The following is a 16,162-nucleotide window of genomic DNA, read 5'->3' as shown; positions in this document are numbered from 1 at the left end:
ATAAGGAATTCTGTTAACCCGGGAGAAGGTGTTAGGCATTCCCGAGTTCCGTGGTTCTAGCACGGTCGCTCAACTGTTATATTCGGCTTATTTATCTGATTTTTAATACAATTATGAACCATGTGCAAATTTTATCTTTTACCGCTTTATTATTATAATTATTATTTTTTAGGAATGTGAACATCGCTTAAAACATATCTTTGGATTGTGTCACATGAAATGCACCCACAATACGAAACATATTTTATTTGATGTTTTAGGATTTAGATTTGGGTCGCATGAAATGCGCATCCGAGTTTAAGAAGGTAAAATTAATTAAATCGCGCCTAAAGAGTCTAGCGCGTCATTATCTTTGGGGAAGGAAGTGAAATTCACTAAACAATCCATCCCAAATTCTAAGTAATTTTTTTAAGTAATTAAATAAATAAATGAGATTGGAGAATCCTGTAAATTTGTATTATTTACATCTATTTATTTTTAGCGAAATCCTTTAAGAATATCCTTTAATGACTACCTTTTTATTATTACTAAGTTTTTTATAAATATAAAATCAATATCTACATTCTTGAAAATGACATATTAAATAGAAGAGAAAAACAAATATTAACAGAAAGTAATAAAATTATAATCATAAATACAACATGGAATTATCGAAAAGTAAAAAAAAAAACTAATTATCCCATAGTTGGATTAAAATTCATATTGTTAGTAAGACTATCTATTTATTTTTAGTGAAATCCTTTAAGAATATCCTTTAATGACTACCTTTTTATTATTACTAAGTTTTTTATAAATATAAAATCAATATCTACATTCTTGAAAATGACATATTAAATAGAAGAGAAAAACAAATATTAACAGAAAGTAATAAAATTATAATCATAAATACAACATGGAATTATCGAAAAGTAAAAAAATAAAAATAAAAAAAACTAATTATCCCATAGTTGGATTAAAATTCAAATTGTTAGTAAGACTTAAGCTTATTGAAACTAATTATTTACAAATACTGAAAATTGAAAGAAATAAAAATAAAAACTTGAGTACTAAATCATATTTCTAAAAATTTAAACAATTTAACATTAACTAACTTTGTTTTAATTCATCATGTCCTAATACTTGTTCGCAAACTAATTCATGTTATAACTGAAATTGACTACATGATTCGGATTAACTTATCGTTGACGAAAAACCTTATGAATAAGGAACTTAGTTAATTTTTGCCAAACTGATTCAATAACGCCATTTTTACGTTATTTCTTCTATAATTTTTATTTAAACAGTTTTAATTAATAATCAGGCTTAAATATATTTCCTAATAATCTGGTAAAGGCGTTATTTAATATGTCGCTATAATATGCCTAGTTATGCCGATGACAGTGATTTACAGAATAATAATACATGAATAACCTAAATACAATACAAAAAATTAAATTAAACTAAATTAAAAATTTAACACTCCATTCTTCATTTCAGCTTACAAAATGCCAAAATTACAGTTGTGTACCTGATATTGTCAATATAAGAAGAAGAAAGTCAGCAACGTAATACGTAACACAGCAACAGCAACAATAACCAGCAATAACCAGTCAACGAAAATCCCAGTGACAGCTTTGAAAAATTCAAAATAAAATCCAGGAATGCCGAAAATAATGGACAGAAACCAAGGGAAATTTTCAGATTTTTGAAAGGCTAGTTAATCTTCAACCCTTAATTTCTACACCTGTATACCAGAATATTTATCAGGTGTGTCCTACTTTCTCTTCTAATTTTCAACTTTTTTTTTTCTTTGTATGTTTTTCTTTTCTTGAGAGTTTCAATGTTTTTTTTTCGGAATAAATGTTCAGCTTTTTTCAATCTCTCTTTTTTTTCTATCTGTATTTCTTCCCCTTTTCTGATTTTTCAGACCTCTCTATATATAATCCCCACCCTTTAATCAATTAAAATCAATCCCTTTCTCTACCAAACCCATTATATTCTCACTCATCCCCATTACATTAAATAAATATATCACACCACCCCATTATATTTTGTCCCCCATGCTTTATTTAAAATAATGCAAGATTCCCCTTTAATTTAAATCTTGTCCCCCCTTTATATTAAATAATCATATCACAACCCACCCCATTTCATTTTGTCCCCCATGCTTTCAAATAAATAATTACAAAATGTACAATTCCTAAACTACCCCCTCCGACCTTACTGAAATTACCAAACTACCCCTGAACGTACTACGAATTTACCAAACTACCCATCAGCTATAACACATCAATTAATCAAACTTAACCAAAATATAGACAATATGATCAATTTCTAACAATGTTCAAACAATAATATAAACACGGATGAACATCATAACAACAATATCACATGAACATGATTTTAACAACATTTCAACAACAAATCACATGAACACAAATTGAACAACCAAGAACAACTAAAATTTGATTGAACAATATTTTTAGCAACAACAAACCTATTTTTCGGATTTAAACAACAACAATCAAACAAGTATATTTAGATTCTTAAATTCAATAATATTGAACTTAAAATCAACTCTAACAACATTACAACAAACAATTCTTATATTAAACTTTAAACAAGATTATGAGACCAATTCAAGAAATAATCACAAATGATAAACAAGAAATAAGAAAATCAAACTATACAAATTTCGGATTCAAGATCAATCAAACAAAGTATGAACATGAATGAAAAGATTCAACCACAATAACAAATTTTATTCAAATTTCGAATTGAACTTAAACAAAACAAATAAACATATTCAAATCATTAATCTTCAAATAATCAATTAATCTTTCTTAATTAAATCCAACAAAAAAAATATAACAAAGATACATGATCATGAATGAAATCTATATTAAACAAACAACGGATTCAAGCGATTTAAACTAAATCTAACAATATTAAACCTAAACTAACAATTCCTTTTTTTTTGCAAAAATTAAATTAACATGAAATAAACTGAAAATCAATTAATTAAATTTTGATTTGAATCTGAAAATTAAACCAACCAAACATATAAACAAACTAAAAAAAAATTATTTCAATGATGAACAAACAAAACAAGAATTGAATCATTTATCGATTTTGGATCCGAAAAATATCAAACAAATTACGGGCAAAAAATAAAACTCAAAATCTACCAACCGGATTGAAACGACGAACAAACGACCAACCAACAACGAACTCGAACAGTGATCGACGACATCGACCAAAACTCATCCATGTACGCGAACTCGACTGGAGTTGACGCCGAAGTGAAGCAATAGTCGATGCAGCAGCGTGGTTTGTTTTCAACTGTTCGACGTGCACATAGGGTCGTGTGGGCTGGGAGCAGCTGCTTAGTAGAAGGAGGAGAAACAGCATCAACGAGCCTTGATGAAGGCAGAAACAACAGCAGCTCGACGGAGGAATTAGCGGCGATAGCCGCGGCGACGAAGAGAAGACGCAGTCGCGACAGCAGCCATGAAACGCGAGCAGCAGTAGAAGAAAGTTGAAGCAATAGCAGCGACAACCATGGCAGCAGCACGAAGAAAATGAAGCTCGCAGAACAGGAGCAGCTGGCCGCGACGGGGTTGTTTGGACGTGACTGAGTTTATGGAGCTAGGAGGAGGAACAGTGTCGACGGTGTGGAGGAGCAGCGGCTACGGTGTGGAGGACGACGAAGCAGTGGCTATGGCTATTCGAGCTGAAGAAGACGAAGTGAGGCAGCAACTAAGAGGACGCTGAAGCAGAAGCAACGGGTAGTCCATGGTCGAGCTTGAGCTTCAATGGAGAAACAACGTTGGGGCGATGGACTGTTGTGTCGTTTGTTTGTGCATGTGTGTGTGAGTGTGACGACGTGAGGGGGTGTTCGTGGTGGAGGGTGGTCGATGTTGGTGAGGGCAGCCATGGTTGTGCTTTGGAGTTTTGAGGAAGAAGAAGGAGAAATGGGGGGGGGATGCTTAGGCATTTTTAGGGTTTACTATTACTATTCTTTTTTTTTTCTTTGTTTTATTTTTTGAAATGCAAGATAATAGGGTGTTGGGTTATGGACCGGGTTGACCCAGTTCGAAATGGACTGGGTCGTAGGGAAGATTGGGCCATTTTTTGGGCATGTGGCTTGAAATTGAAGAAAAGGCCCAATTCCGACTTTATTTATATTTTCGCTCTCTTTTCTTCTTTTATTTTTCTAAAACTAAATTATAAAATACTTAAACTATTATTAAGAACTAAATTAAGTTATAAAAGCGCAAATTAACTCCCAATAACAATTAACGCACAATTAAGTATTAATTAAGCATAAAATTGTATATTTGGACATTAAATGCTAAAAATGCACACGATGCCTATTTTTGTAATTTTTATATTTTTGTAAAACAAATTTAATTATTATCAATTGTAGAATTAAATCCAACATGCAAAATGCGACATATTTTTGTATTTTTTATTAATTTAGCAAATAAACATGCACAGACAAATACAAATAATTATTCAAAATATCACAAAATATCACAAAATTGCACATCAAAGAAAAATCATTTTTTTTGGGAGTAATTCTCATATTGGGCAAAAATCACGTGCTTACAGCTGCCCCTCTTTGCCCGAAGACACGAAGGGTTTTCGTGCAAAGATAAAGCGAGCGATTTTTGCCCATCCGAGTACTCCGTGTGAAGCATTTTTTGAAAAAGATTTGACCGAACCTTTGCTTCAAAGGTTTCCTACATATCCTGGGCTAAACAGGAATCAGGTCAATGTAGTTCGGGAAGTCTTGGTAGCTGGGACTACCATGGGACTGCAATGTTACTGTTGTTGCATGCTACTTTTACTGTTTGCTGACCTCCTTATTACACCATGCTTAAAAAAATAAGAAGCTAGACTAAGCTAGAAATTACAGAATCTTATCTGTTTTCCCCCTTGCTCCGGTTGCCTTGCCTTTTGTCGGTTTGTGTTTCCTCTGGTGCCTTTTTACCAAGACTTCTGGCCCTTGTTTTTTTTTTAATACCAGTTTTCGTCATTTTGTTCGGTCCGCTGGGGACATGGCTTTCTTCATTAAGCTTTTTGGCTGTTCCTCTTGGGACACGATTATCTTCATCAGATTCATCAAGACGCGTCTTTTCTTTCTTTTGACTCATGCACTTGAATTTGCTCTAAGACTTCTTGTTGCCACCTTCTGCCTTCCGGTGTTGGGATTTTTATTTTTACCTGCTGGGGATTCTTGTTGTAACCTTCTGCCTTCCGGTGGGGTTACTGACTTCAAAATCTGCAGTATAAGACTGAAAAGTATTCCTCTCGTTATACAGGTGGGTGCCTGGAAATGGAAAAATGAAATGTATGCCCGCATTATACTGGTGGGCGACCTGGAAATGGAAAAGTGAAATGTATGCCTGCATTATACTGGTGGGCGACCTGGAAATGGAAAACTGAAATGTATTCCCGCATTTTACTGGTGGGCGACCTAGAACTTAAAAGTATTCCCGCATTATACTGGTGGGCGACCTAGAACTTAAATATATTCCCGCATTTTACTGGTGGGCGACCTAGAACTTAAAAGTATTCCCGCATTATACTGGTGGGCGACCTAGAACTTAAATATATTCCCGCATTTTACTGGTGGGCGACCTAGAACTTAAATGTATTCCCGCATTTTACTGGTGGGCGACCTAGAACTTAAATGTATTCCCGCATTTTACTGGTGGGCAACCTAGAACTTAAAAGTATTCCCGCATTTTACTGGTGGGCGACCTAGAATTGAAATGTATTCCCGCATTATACTGGTGGGCGACCTAGAACATGAAATGTATTCCCGCATTATACTGGTGGGCGACCTAGAACAGAAATGAAAAGACAGAAATGTATTCCCGCATTATACTGGTGGGCGACCTAGAACATGAAATGTATTCCCGCATTATACTGGTGGGCGACCTAGAACAGAAATGTATTCCCGCATTATACTGGTGGGCGACCTAGAACATGAAATGAAAAGACAAAATGTATTCCCGCATTATACTGGTGGGCAACCTAGAACATGAAATGAAAACAGAAATGTATTCCCTTGTTATCCAGGTGGGCGCCTAACTTCAACAACAACTTTGAAAAATAAAAACGCCACTCTTCTCTTCAGGCGGGCTCCTGATTTCAAACTTTAGGAGGAAATGCCTTTCCTATGGGTAAAACTAAACTTAGGAGGAAATGCCTTTCCTATGGGTAAAACTAAACTTAGGAGGATATGCCTCTCCTATGGGTAAAACAAACTTAGGAGTATATGCCTCTCCTATGAGTAAAACTAAACTTAAGAGGAAATGCCTCTCCTATGGGTAAAAATAAACTTAGGAGGAAATGCCTCTCCTATGGGTAAAACTAAACTTAGGAGGAAATGCATCTCCTATGGGTAAAAACAAACTTAGGAGGAAATGCCTCTCCTATGGGTAAAAATAATCTTAGGAAGTGCGTATCCTAGGGGTAAAACTAAACTTTAGGAGGAAATGCATTTCCTATGGGTAAAAAAATAAACTTAGGAGGAAATGCCTCTCCTATGGGGTAAAACTAAACTTAGGAGGAAATGCCTCTCCTATGGGTGAAACTAAACTTAGGAGGAAATGCCTCTCCTATGGGTAAAAACAAACTTAGGAGGAAATGCGTCTCCTATGGGTAAAACAAACTTAGGAGGAAATGCCTCTCCTATGGGTAAACCATTTCCTTATTCCTGAATTATTTACTTACCTGTGTTGTCTTCCCTCGAAACTGCTGGGGATTATTTTGCTGGGGATGAATTTTCCTTTTCTTCTTTACCCACTCTGGGTTGTCCGACCCTCTTGAAACTTGGTCGAAACTCTGTCGAAGATGCTTCTACATCTCGATGATCAGCTGGGGATAACACTGCGAACTGCTGAGTAACCCTGCTGGGGCTAACACTGCTGAGGATAACTCTGCTGAGTAAATATGTTATCTTACTCCTTCCAAAATTACCTCCTTTTAAGTAGGATGCTTCATTCCTCTGCAAACTACTTCCCTTATTTTTCTTTTCTTTTTTTTTCTCTTTTTTTCTCTTGCTAGCTTCTTCCTTCGAAGACTACCTCCCTTAAAACTCGTTTTGCCTTTCCCCGAAAGGAACCGCTGAGGACACCGATTTTCACCAAACTTGTGTTGGACTCCTCGAAACTGTTGGGGATAACAGTGTTGGGGAATTATTTACTTACCTGTTGGGGGATGGAATGTTATCAGCTGGGGATAACGCTGTCGAGGATAACACTGCTGGAGGATTCTGATTCCTTCAGAACTAGTGCTTCACTCTTTGGAAGGCTGTTGGGAATGATACTGGCCTTTTGCTTTTCTGAGCACAAGTGTCATCCCTTTGTTCTGTCTGCTGGGGAACAACTTCCTCCATTGAAACTTATTATGTTGGGGGCAACACTGGTTCAAAGACCACTTCCCTTGAGACTGGTGTTATTTTTATTTTTCCTCGAATGGGTACCTGACTTCCAGAAAATTTTCTAAATGGAAGGAAAATTTTCTGCCCTAGTTTGATGATATCCCTTGTGGCATGCATTTCTGGCATCAATGCCATTTCCTTTACCTGTTTCAAATCAAACAAAATTTGTTAGTTTAAAACGTGGTGGTTGGTTGTGATACTCCTACTGGGATGGTTTTCCCTTTTTCCTTCCTTGCTCTGCGTTCCAAAACTTGGTGGGGATGATATTGTTTGCTGGGGATAATTCCTTTCTGCTGGGGATATCCCTCTTCTTTCGTGGCATGGCTCGGAAACTTGCATTTTTTCGACCTTTTAGTCTCGCATGAATTTCCCAAATCATGCTCATTGCTCTCCTTGTTCGTCCACGGGCCTTGGCCTTGAGGTTTATAACCTTTGATTTCGGCAAGGGTATCCCTCTTGAGACTCGTCAATCCTTTTGTCAATTCCCTTTTGCTGGGGATATCTTTTTGACACTGGCCTCGCGCTTGTTCCTTGCTGACTATACCACTTGGATGTACTAGTCAGATCTCATCTTGCATAATTGGAAAGCTGATGGCATATTTTGAAGTCAATTCACACTTGTTCTGACCAAACAGACTCTATTGGGGAATTTTTCTATGAAAGGAAAAAGATAAAAGGGAACAGAATAAAAGGACAAAGGAAAAAGATGACTCTTTAACAAAAGAAACCATAAATAAAAACCTATCAAATGCAGATACCGACTCTAATGGTCATGACATGCACATGTGGCCTATCCTCTACCGTCAATCATCTTTCAAGATCTTCATTTGGCGATTCCCCATCTGATTCTCAATCTTATTCGACTTGTAGTGCCCAAAGGGTTTTCACTATCAAGTCTCTCTCATTTTGGTTTTTCTCTCAGCTTTCATCGCCTTACGGTGTCCGTAAAGATTTTCACCGATAAGACTCTCTCATTTGTATCACTTTCCTGCTGGGGATTTGGAGTGTTGCCGGTATGACTCTTTCTGCTGTGGAACAAAATATTATGTTCGCCGGTAAGACTCTCATTTGTCTGACTTGGCATCTTTTGAAAACTGATCAGAAGGTCTTTCTTTGGACTGTAATGTGGGTTTTGGATAGGCTAGAAAGAAAGGGTATTTAAGGCTCAAAAACAAAATAAATTTGGGGTTTTAAAATTTCAACCTTCGGAATCATATTTGTTTACAACAAACGCAACCCTTGCCCCAGTTTCTTGCTTGGGGATTATTTATTTATATATATTTTAAAAAAAAAAAAAAATTTAACACCATGACCGAGCCGTGAGGCGCCTACGTATCCTCTTTGAGGAATCAGGTCGATCGTAGTTCCTAATTCCTTTGTTTTCATTTGACTTTTTTTTTTGTTATCATTTTTCTCTTCTTCTTTTTTTTTCGTTTTTTTTTATTTTTTTCTTTACCTTCCAGGCTCGTATTTCCTAGTCGTTGCTATTGATTCCGAACAAGGGGTATGAAAGAAAATAAATAAGGCTCAAAAGGGGTAATGAAGGATAAAGTGTTTAGGTAGCAGAACAAAATGCCTTCGTCATTCCAGTCTTCAAAACATGTCAAGTGCAAACAACACAATTGAACATAGATTTATAGCCTCTTCCGATGGTGCTGGACTTGACAATTATGTTAAACACTTGCTTTTTCATTTGTCATTTCTAAAGCACCGTTGGGCGACACTCTCACTCTTATGAACGACCCTCATGCCAATTTGGCGAATCTTGCATTTAATGATTTTCTTTATGTTTTACTTGCCCCAGTTCCACATGACTCGGGCTTCAAATAATCTCAAACCGTTCTTATTTCCTTTAAATGTTCTGATTGCCTTTCCGGAGTTTTATGATTAACTTTAAAGACTAGGCCCAAACTGTGTGCGCATGTCATGTTACTAGAATCGGCGCTAAACAAAATGATAAAAGGATCAAACAAAAAGATGAATGGAAATAATAAAAGACCGGATTTTTTGTTATCGATATTCTGGGTGTCATTGTCCGGCTTACCACAAACCAACCACCTTCTTTCTTTGTGGTTCAAAACAACAAGTTAAAATGGACTCAGTCGGTCCTCATTATTAACAACATCTTTTCCTTTTTTTTTCTTTTTTTTTCTTTTCCTTTTTTTTCGATTTTTTTTTCATTTTTTTTGTTGTGGCCGAATCTTATGGAGATTGCCTACGTATTATGACCCCGCATGAATCAGACCTTGCGTAGTTCAGACCAATAAAAGATAAACAATACTAATCATTTTTTTCAATTTTCATATTAAAATAAACTGGGTTTCAAAGGTTTGAAGATGACCTACAAACTCGAAAATCAAACAACCCACATATTCTAATTAAAAGATTTACAAACTCCAAAAACAAACGGCCAGCTTCCTTTCTCCGTTTGACAAATGCAACCGAACGGTTATTTTTGCAAATGTGGCCCTTCCAAATTTTGAGGCCGGAGAGGATTATTTTATGACACTTTACAAACTTGTTCATTCTTTTACGAAAATAGCCTTTCGACAACTGAAAGATACTCTAAGGCTATTTCGGCAAGAACGGTTTAAGACGCGGTCGAAGCTGGCTCGACTTATTTTGACCAAAAATCCAAACGGTATTCACCTGACCGCTGACTCTTTGTTTTTTTTTCTTTTCAAATTACAATGAAATCGTGGTGTTGCAAACACGGCCCTTCAGCGCCTCGGGGACGAAGATTTTTAAGGCTGTGTGGGTCAACTAGACCAAAAATCCTAAACATGACCCAAAAGGTGGCTGTTTATGCAAAGTCAGCCTTCCGGCGTCCCTTTAGGGAACATTCGGCTATGTCTTGATAAAATAGCGTCACCCGACTTCTTTATGACTCTTTTTATCATTTTTCAAATTAGAAAACTCAATATTGCAAACACGGCCTTTCAACGCCTCGGGGACGAAGATTTTTAAGGCTGTGTGGGTCAACCGGACCAAATTTTTAAAAAATAACCCAAAGGTGGCTGTTTATGCAAAGTCAGCCTTCCGGCGTCCCTTTCGGGAACATTCGGCTATGTCTTGATAAAACAGCGTCACCCGACTTCTTTATGACAAAATTAAAATTTGACATTTTTTTTTGGCTATTTTTTTAGCAAAAGGAGAGGTTGGACACCGCATGACTTATTTATGACAAAAATTAAAATTTTGACACGTTTTTTATTTATTTATTGGTTTTTGGCTATTTTAGCAAAAAGGGGGTTGGACCCGATGAGGGTTGCCTACGTATCTCACATCCGGTGAGAATCAAACCCGCGTAGTTCGGGCTGCCATGAATAAAGTAAATAAACTAATTTTAAATTATTATTTTTTTTGAATTTGTGAAAGAACTGCTTTAAAAGAAGAAAGGAAGTATTTTTTTTTTTGGATTTTTGATTGATTTTCTTTTTGAAAGAAAGACTTCTAAGAATTCCTTTTCTTTTGATTTGAACTTTGAGAATTTCAAAAGTAAAAGGAAAATATTTTTTGTCTGAATTTTCATTTGTTTTCTCTTATTCTAAAGAAGAAAGAAAATATTTTTGGAATTTTACCTTTAATAAAAGAAATGCTTCTAAAAAATATTTTTTTGAATTTTGAATTTTCTTTTCAATTTTGAAAGAAGAATCAAAATATTTTCGATTTTTTTTTTCAAAGAAAATATTTTTATTTTTATTTTTATATATATATATATATATTTTTTTTAAAAGAAACAATTAAAAGACTTTTTAAAGAAATCAATAATGGAAAATAAAGATTTATATATATATATTTTGCAAGACATATCTTTTGGAATTTTACTTTGAATTTTCTTGGCAAGACAAACTATTTTTTTTTTATTATTTTTTTTACAAAAAAAACAAGACAGAACAACGACTTTTTTTTCTATTTTTCCTTTGCTTTTAATAAAACAAACTAATAAGACATTTTTTTTTCTCATTTTCTCAAAATTTCGGCAGAGTTTTTGACAGTATTTGGGCATTGTTTTTTTTTTCCAGAAATAAACAATCAATTCCCTAACAGCTATTTCTTTCTTTTTTTTTCTTTTTTTTCAATTTCACAATATTCCTGATATTCAAAAATCGGTCTACACACAAGTCCGAATCAAATAAATGCGCAAGTAGCAGCAAGTAAGATGCATCAGGATGATCATTTTTATTTTTTTGGTACACCTGTCCTAGACAGACTCAACACCCGTGTTGAGCCTCCAAAGTCAGATGCACGTGATGCAAACAAACGTTCCTACTAGGGATCCGGCATGAAGCTGAGTTATTCTAAGTTCATAACCTGGGTATTTGTTCTAGACTGTGTACCCGAGTGGACAACTCGAGTCGAGGAGGGGGCTACGTACCGGGGACCCGCGGGATCGTCCGACTTTGTAACTTGTCCGACCTCTTTCTTATTTCAGGTATTGACACTAACAGAATAGGGAGTCTCGACCAGCGAGCTTCTCCCCGGAGGTAAGAAGAGAAGGGTTCGTCACAATTTATATGTACAGTTCAAATAATATCAAAGCAGTAAAAGTAACATTTAGCACATTAGGCTCAAACATGTAAAAATCAGATAAAACCAAATATAACAATTTATCTAAGCTCGAATTTCTAACCCTGAACCAGTGGTTCTGGGTTGACAAAAGTCCCCAGCAGAGTCGCCAGAGCTGTCACACCTCCTTTTTCCGGCACCGCGAGGTGCGTAGGGAGTTTTTTCCAATTAAAGGACAGTCGAAACGGGATTGGTTTAATTATTTCAGAGTCGCCACTTGGGAGATTTAGGGTGTCCCAAGTCACCAATTTTAATCCCGAATCGAGGAAAAGAATGACTCTATATTACAGTCTGCGTACCAGAAATCCGGATAAGGAATTCTGTTAACCCGGGAGAAGGTGTTAGGCATTCCCGAGTTCCGTGGTTCTAGCACGGTCGCTCAACTGTTATATTCGGCTTATTTATCTGATTTTTAATACAATTATGAACCATGTGCAAATTTTATCTTTTACCGCTTTATTATTATAATTATTATTTTTTAGGAATGTGAACATCGCTTAAAACATATCTTTGGATTGTGTCACATGAAATGCACCCACAATACGAAACATATTTTATTTGATGTTTTAGGATTTAGATTTGGGTCGCATGAAATGCGCATCCGAGTTTAAGAAGGTAAAATTAATTAAATCGCGCCTAAAGAGTCTAGCGCGTCATTATCTTTGGGGAAGGAAGTGAAATTCACTAAACAATCCATCCCAAATTCTAAGTAATTTTTTTTAAGTAATTAAATAAATAAATGAGATTGGAGAATCCTGTAAATTTGTATTATTTACATCTATTTATTTTTAGCGAAATCCTTTAAGAATATCCTTTAATGACTACCTTTTTATTATTACTAAGTTTTTTATAAATATAAAATCAATATCTACATTCTTGAAAATGACATATTAAATAGAAGAGAAAAACAAATATTAACAGAAAGTAATAAAATTATAATCATAAATACAACATGGAATTATCGAAAAGTAAAAAAAAAAACTAATTATCCCATAGTTGGATTAAAATTCATATTGTTAGTAAGACTATCTATTTATTTTTAGTGAAATCCTTTAAGAATATCCTTTAATGACTACCTTTTTATTATTACTAAGTTTTTTATAAATATAAAATCAATATCTACATTCTTGAAAATGACATATTAAATAGAAGAGAAAAACAAATATTAACAGAAAGTAATAAAATTATAATCATAAATACAACATGGAATTATCGAAAAGTAAAAAAATAAAAATAAAAAAAACTAATTATCCCATAGTTGGATTAAAATTCAAATTGTTAGTAAGACTTAAGCTTATTGAAACTAATTATTTACAAATACTGAAAATTGAAAGAAATAAAAATAAAAACTTGAGTACTAAATCATATTTCTAAAAATTTAAACAATTTAACATTAACTAACTTTGTTTTAATTCATCATGTCCTAATACTTGTTCGCAAACTAATTCATGTTATAACTGAAATTGACTACATGATTCGGATTAACTTATCGTTGACGAAAAACCTTATGAATAAGGAACTTAGTTAATTTTTGCCAAACTGATTCAATAACGCCATTTTTACGTTATTTCTTCTATAATTTTTATTTAAACAGTTTTAATTAATAATCAGGCTTAAATATATTTCCTAATAATCTGGTAAAGGCGTTATTTAATATGTCGCTATAATATGCCTAGTTATGCCGATGACAGTGATTTACAGAATAATAATACATGAATAACCTAAATACAATACAAAAAATTAAATTAAACTAAATTAAAAATTTAACACTCCATTCTTCATTTCAGCTTACAAAATGCCAAAATTACAGTTGTGTACCTGATATTGTCAATATAAGAAGAAGAAAGTCAGCAACGTAATACGTAACACAGCAACAGCAACAATAACCAGCAATAACCAGTCAACGAAAATCCCAGTGACAGCTTTGAAAAATTCAAAATAAAATCCAGGAATGCCGAAAATAATGGACAGAAACCAAGGGAAATTTTCAGATTTTTGAAAGGCTAGTTAATCTTCAACCCTTAATTTCTACACCTGTATACCAGAATATTTATCAGGTGTGTCCTACTTTCTCTTCTAATTTTCAACTTTTTTTTTTCTTTGTATGTTTTTCTTTTCTTGAGAGTTTCAATGTTTTTTTTTCGGAATAAATGTTCAGCTTTTTTCAATCTCTCTTTTTTTTCTATCTGTATTTCTTCCCCTTTTCTGATTTTTCAGACCTCTCTATATATAATCCCCACCCTTTAATCAATTAAAATCAATCCCTTTCTCTACCAAACCCATTATATTCTCACTCATCCCCATTACATTAAATAAATATATCACACCACCCCATTATATTTTGTCCCCCATGCTTTATTTAAAATAATGCAAGATTCCCCTTTAATTTAAATCTTGTCCCCCTTTATATTAAATAATCATATCACAACCCACCCCATTTCATTTTGTCCCCCATGCTTTCAAATAAATAATTACAAAATGTACAATTCCTAAACTACCCCCTCCGACCTTACTGAAATTACCAAACTACCCCTGAACGTACTACGAATTTACCAAACTACCCATCAGCTATAACACATCAATTAATCAAACTTAACCAAAATATAGACAATATGATCAATTTCTAACAATGTTCAAACAATAATATAAACACGGATGAACATCATAACAACAATATCACATGAACATGATTTTAACAACATTTCAACAACAAATCACATGAACACAAATTGAACAACCAAGAACAACTAAAATTTGATTGAACAATATTTTTAGCAACAACAAACCTATTTTTCGGATTTAAACAACAACAATCAAACAAGTATATTTAGATTCTTAAATTCAATAATATTGAACTTAAAATCAACTCTAACAACATTACAACAAACAATTCTTATATTAAACTTTAAACAAGATTATGAGACCAATTCAAGAAATAATCACAAATGATAAACAAGAAATAAGAAAATCAAACTATACAAATTTCGGATTCAAGATCAATCAAACAAAGTATGAACATGAATGAAAAGATTCAACCACAATAACAAATTTTATTCAAATTTCGAATTGAACTTAAACAAAACAAATAAACATATTCAAATCATTAATCTTCAAATAATCAATTAATCTTTCTTAATTAAATCCAACAAAAAAAATATAACAAAGATACATGATCATGAATGAAATCTATATTAAACAAACAACGGATTCAAGCGATTTAAACTAAATCTAACAATATTAAACCTAAACTAACAATTCCTTTTTTTTTTTGCAAAAATTAAATTAACATGAAATAAACTGAAAATCAATTAATTAAATTTTGATTTGAATCTGAAAATTAAACCAACCAAACATATAAACAAACTAAAAAAAATTATTTCAATGATGAACAAACAAAACAAGAATTGAATCATTTATCGATTTTGGATCCGAAAAATATCAAACAAATTACGGGCAAAAAATAAAACTCAAAATCTACCAACCGGATTGAAACGACGAACAAACGACCAACCAACAACGAACTCGAACAGTGATCGACGACATCGACCAAAACTCATCCATGTACGCGAACTCGACTGGAGTTGACGCCGAAGTGAAGCAATAGTCGATGCAGCAGCGTGGTTTGTTTTCAACTGTTCGACGTGCACATAGGGTCGTGTGGGCTGGGAGCAGCTGCTTAGTAGAAGGAGGAGAAACAGCATCAACGAGCCTTGATGAAGGCAGAAACAACAGCAGCTCGACGGAGGAATTAGCGGCGATAGCCGCGGCGACGAAGAGAAGACGCAGTCGCGACAGCAGCCATGAAACGCGAGCAGCAGTAGAAGAAAGTTGAAGCAATAGCAGCGACAACCATGGCAGCAGCACGAAGAAAATGAAGCTCGCAGAACAGGAGCAGCTGGCCGCGACGGGGTTGTTTGGACGTGACTGAGTTTATGGAGCTAGGAGGAGGAACAGTGTCGACGGTGTGGAGGAGCATCGGCTACGGTGTGGAGGACGACGAAGCAGTGGCTATGGCTATTCGAGCTGAAGAAGACGAAGTGAGGCAGCAACTAAGAGGACGCTGAAGCAGAAGCAACAGGTAGTCCATGGTCGAGCTTGAGCTTCAATGGAGAAACAACGTTGGGGCGATGGACTGTTGTGTCGTTTGTTTGTGCATGT

The 16,162-nt window shown here is 34.6% G+C and overlaps 2 long non-coding RNA genes across 2 annotated transcripts; both read right to left on the bottom strand.

Moving 5' to 3' along the window:
• Positions 1–1,444: 1,444 nt before the first annotated feature.
• Positions 1,445–3,653, bottom strand: LOC142170544 (uncharacterized). Its single transcript, XR_012699778.1, has 2 exons — positions 3,172–3,653; positions 1,445–1,507 (listed from the first exon to the last, which is right to left on the bottom strand). It is a non-coding gene; the product is annotated as an uncharacterized LOC142170544 (long non-coding RNA).
• Positions 3,654–13,759: 10,106 nt separating this feature from the next.
• LOC142170543 (uncharacterized) lies at positions 13,760–15,952 on the bottom strand. The gene is made up of 2 exons (XR_012699777.1): positions 15,487–15,952; positions 13,760–13,822 (listed from the first exon to the last, which is right to left on the bottom strand). It is a non-coding gene; the product is annotated as an uncharacterized LOC142170543 (long non-coding RNA).
• Positions 15,953–16,162: the final 210 nt, after the last annotated feature.

The sequence above is a fragment of the Nicotiana tabacum genome, chromosome 16 (assembly GCF_000715075.1).
Source record: "Nicotiana tabacum cultivar K326 chromosome 16, ASM71507v2, whole genome shotgun sequence".
Lineage (NCBI taxonomy): Eukaryota > Viridiplantae > Streptophyta > Magnoliopsida > Solanales > Solanaceae > Nicotiana > Nicotiana tabacum.
This window is presented reverse-complemented; position numbering and strand designations above follow the sequence as displayed.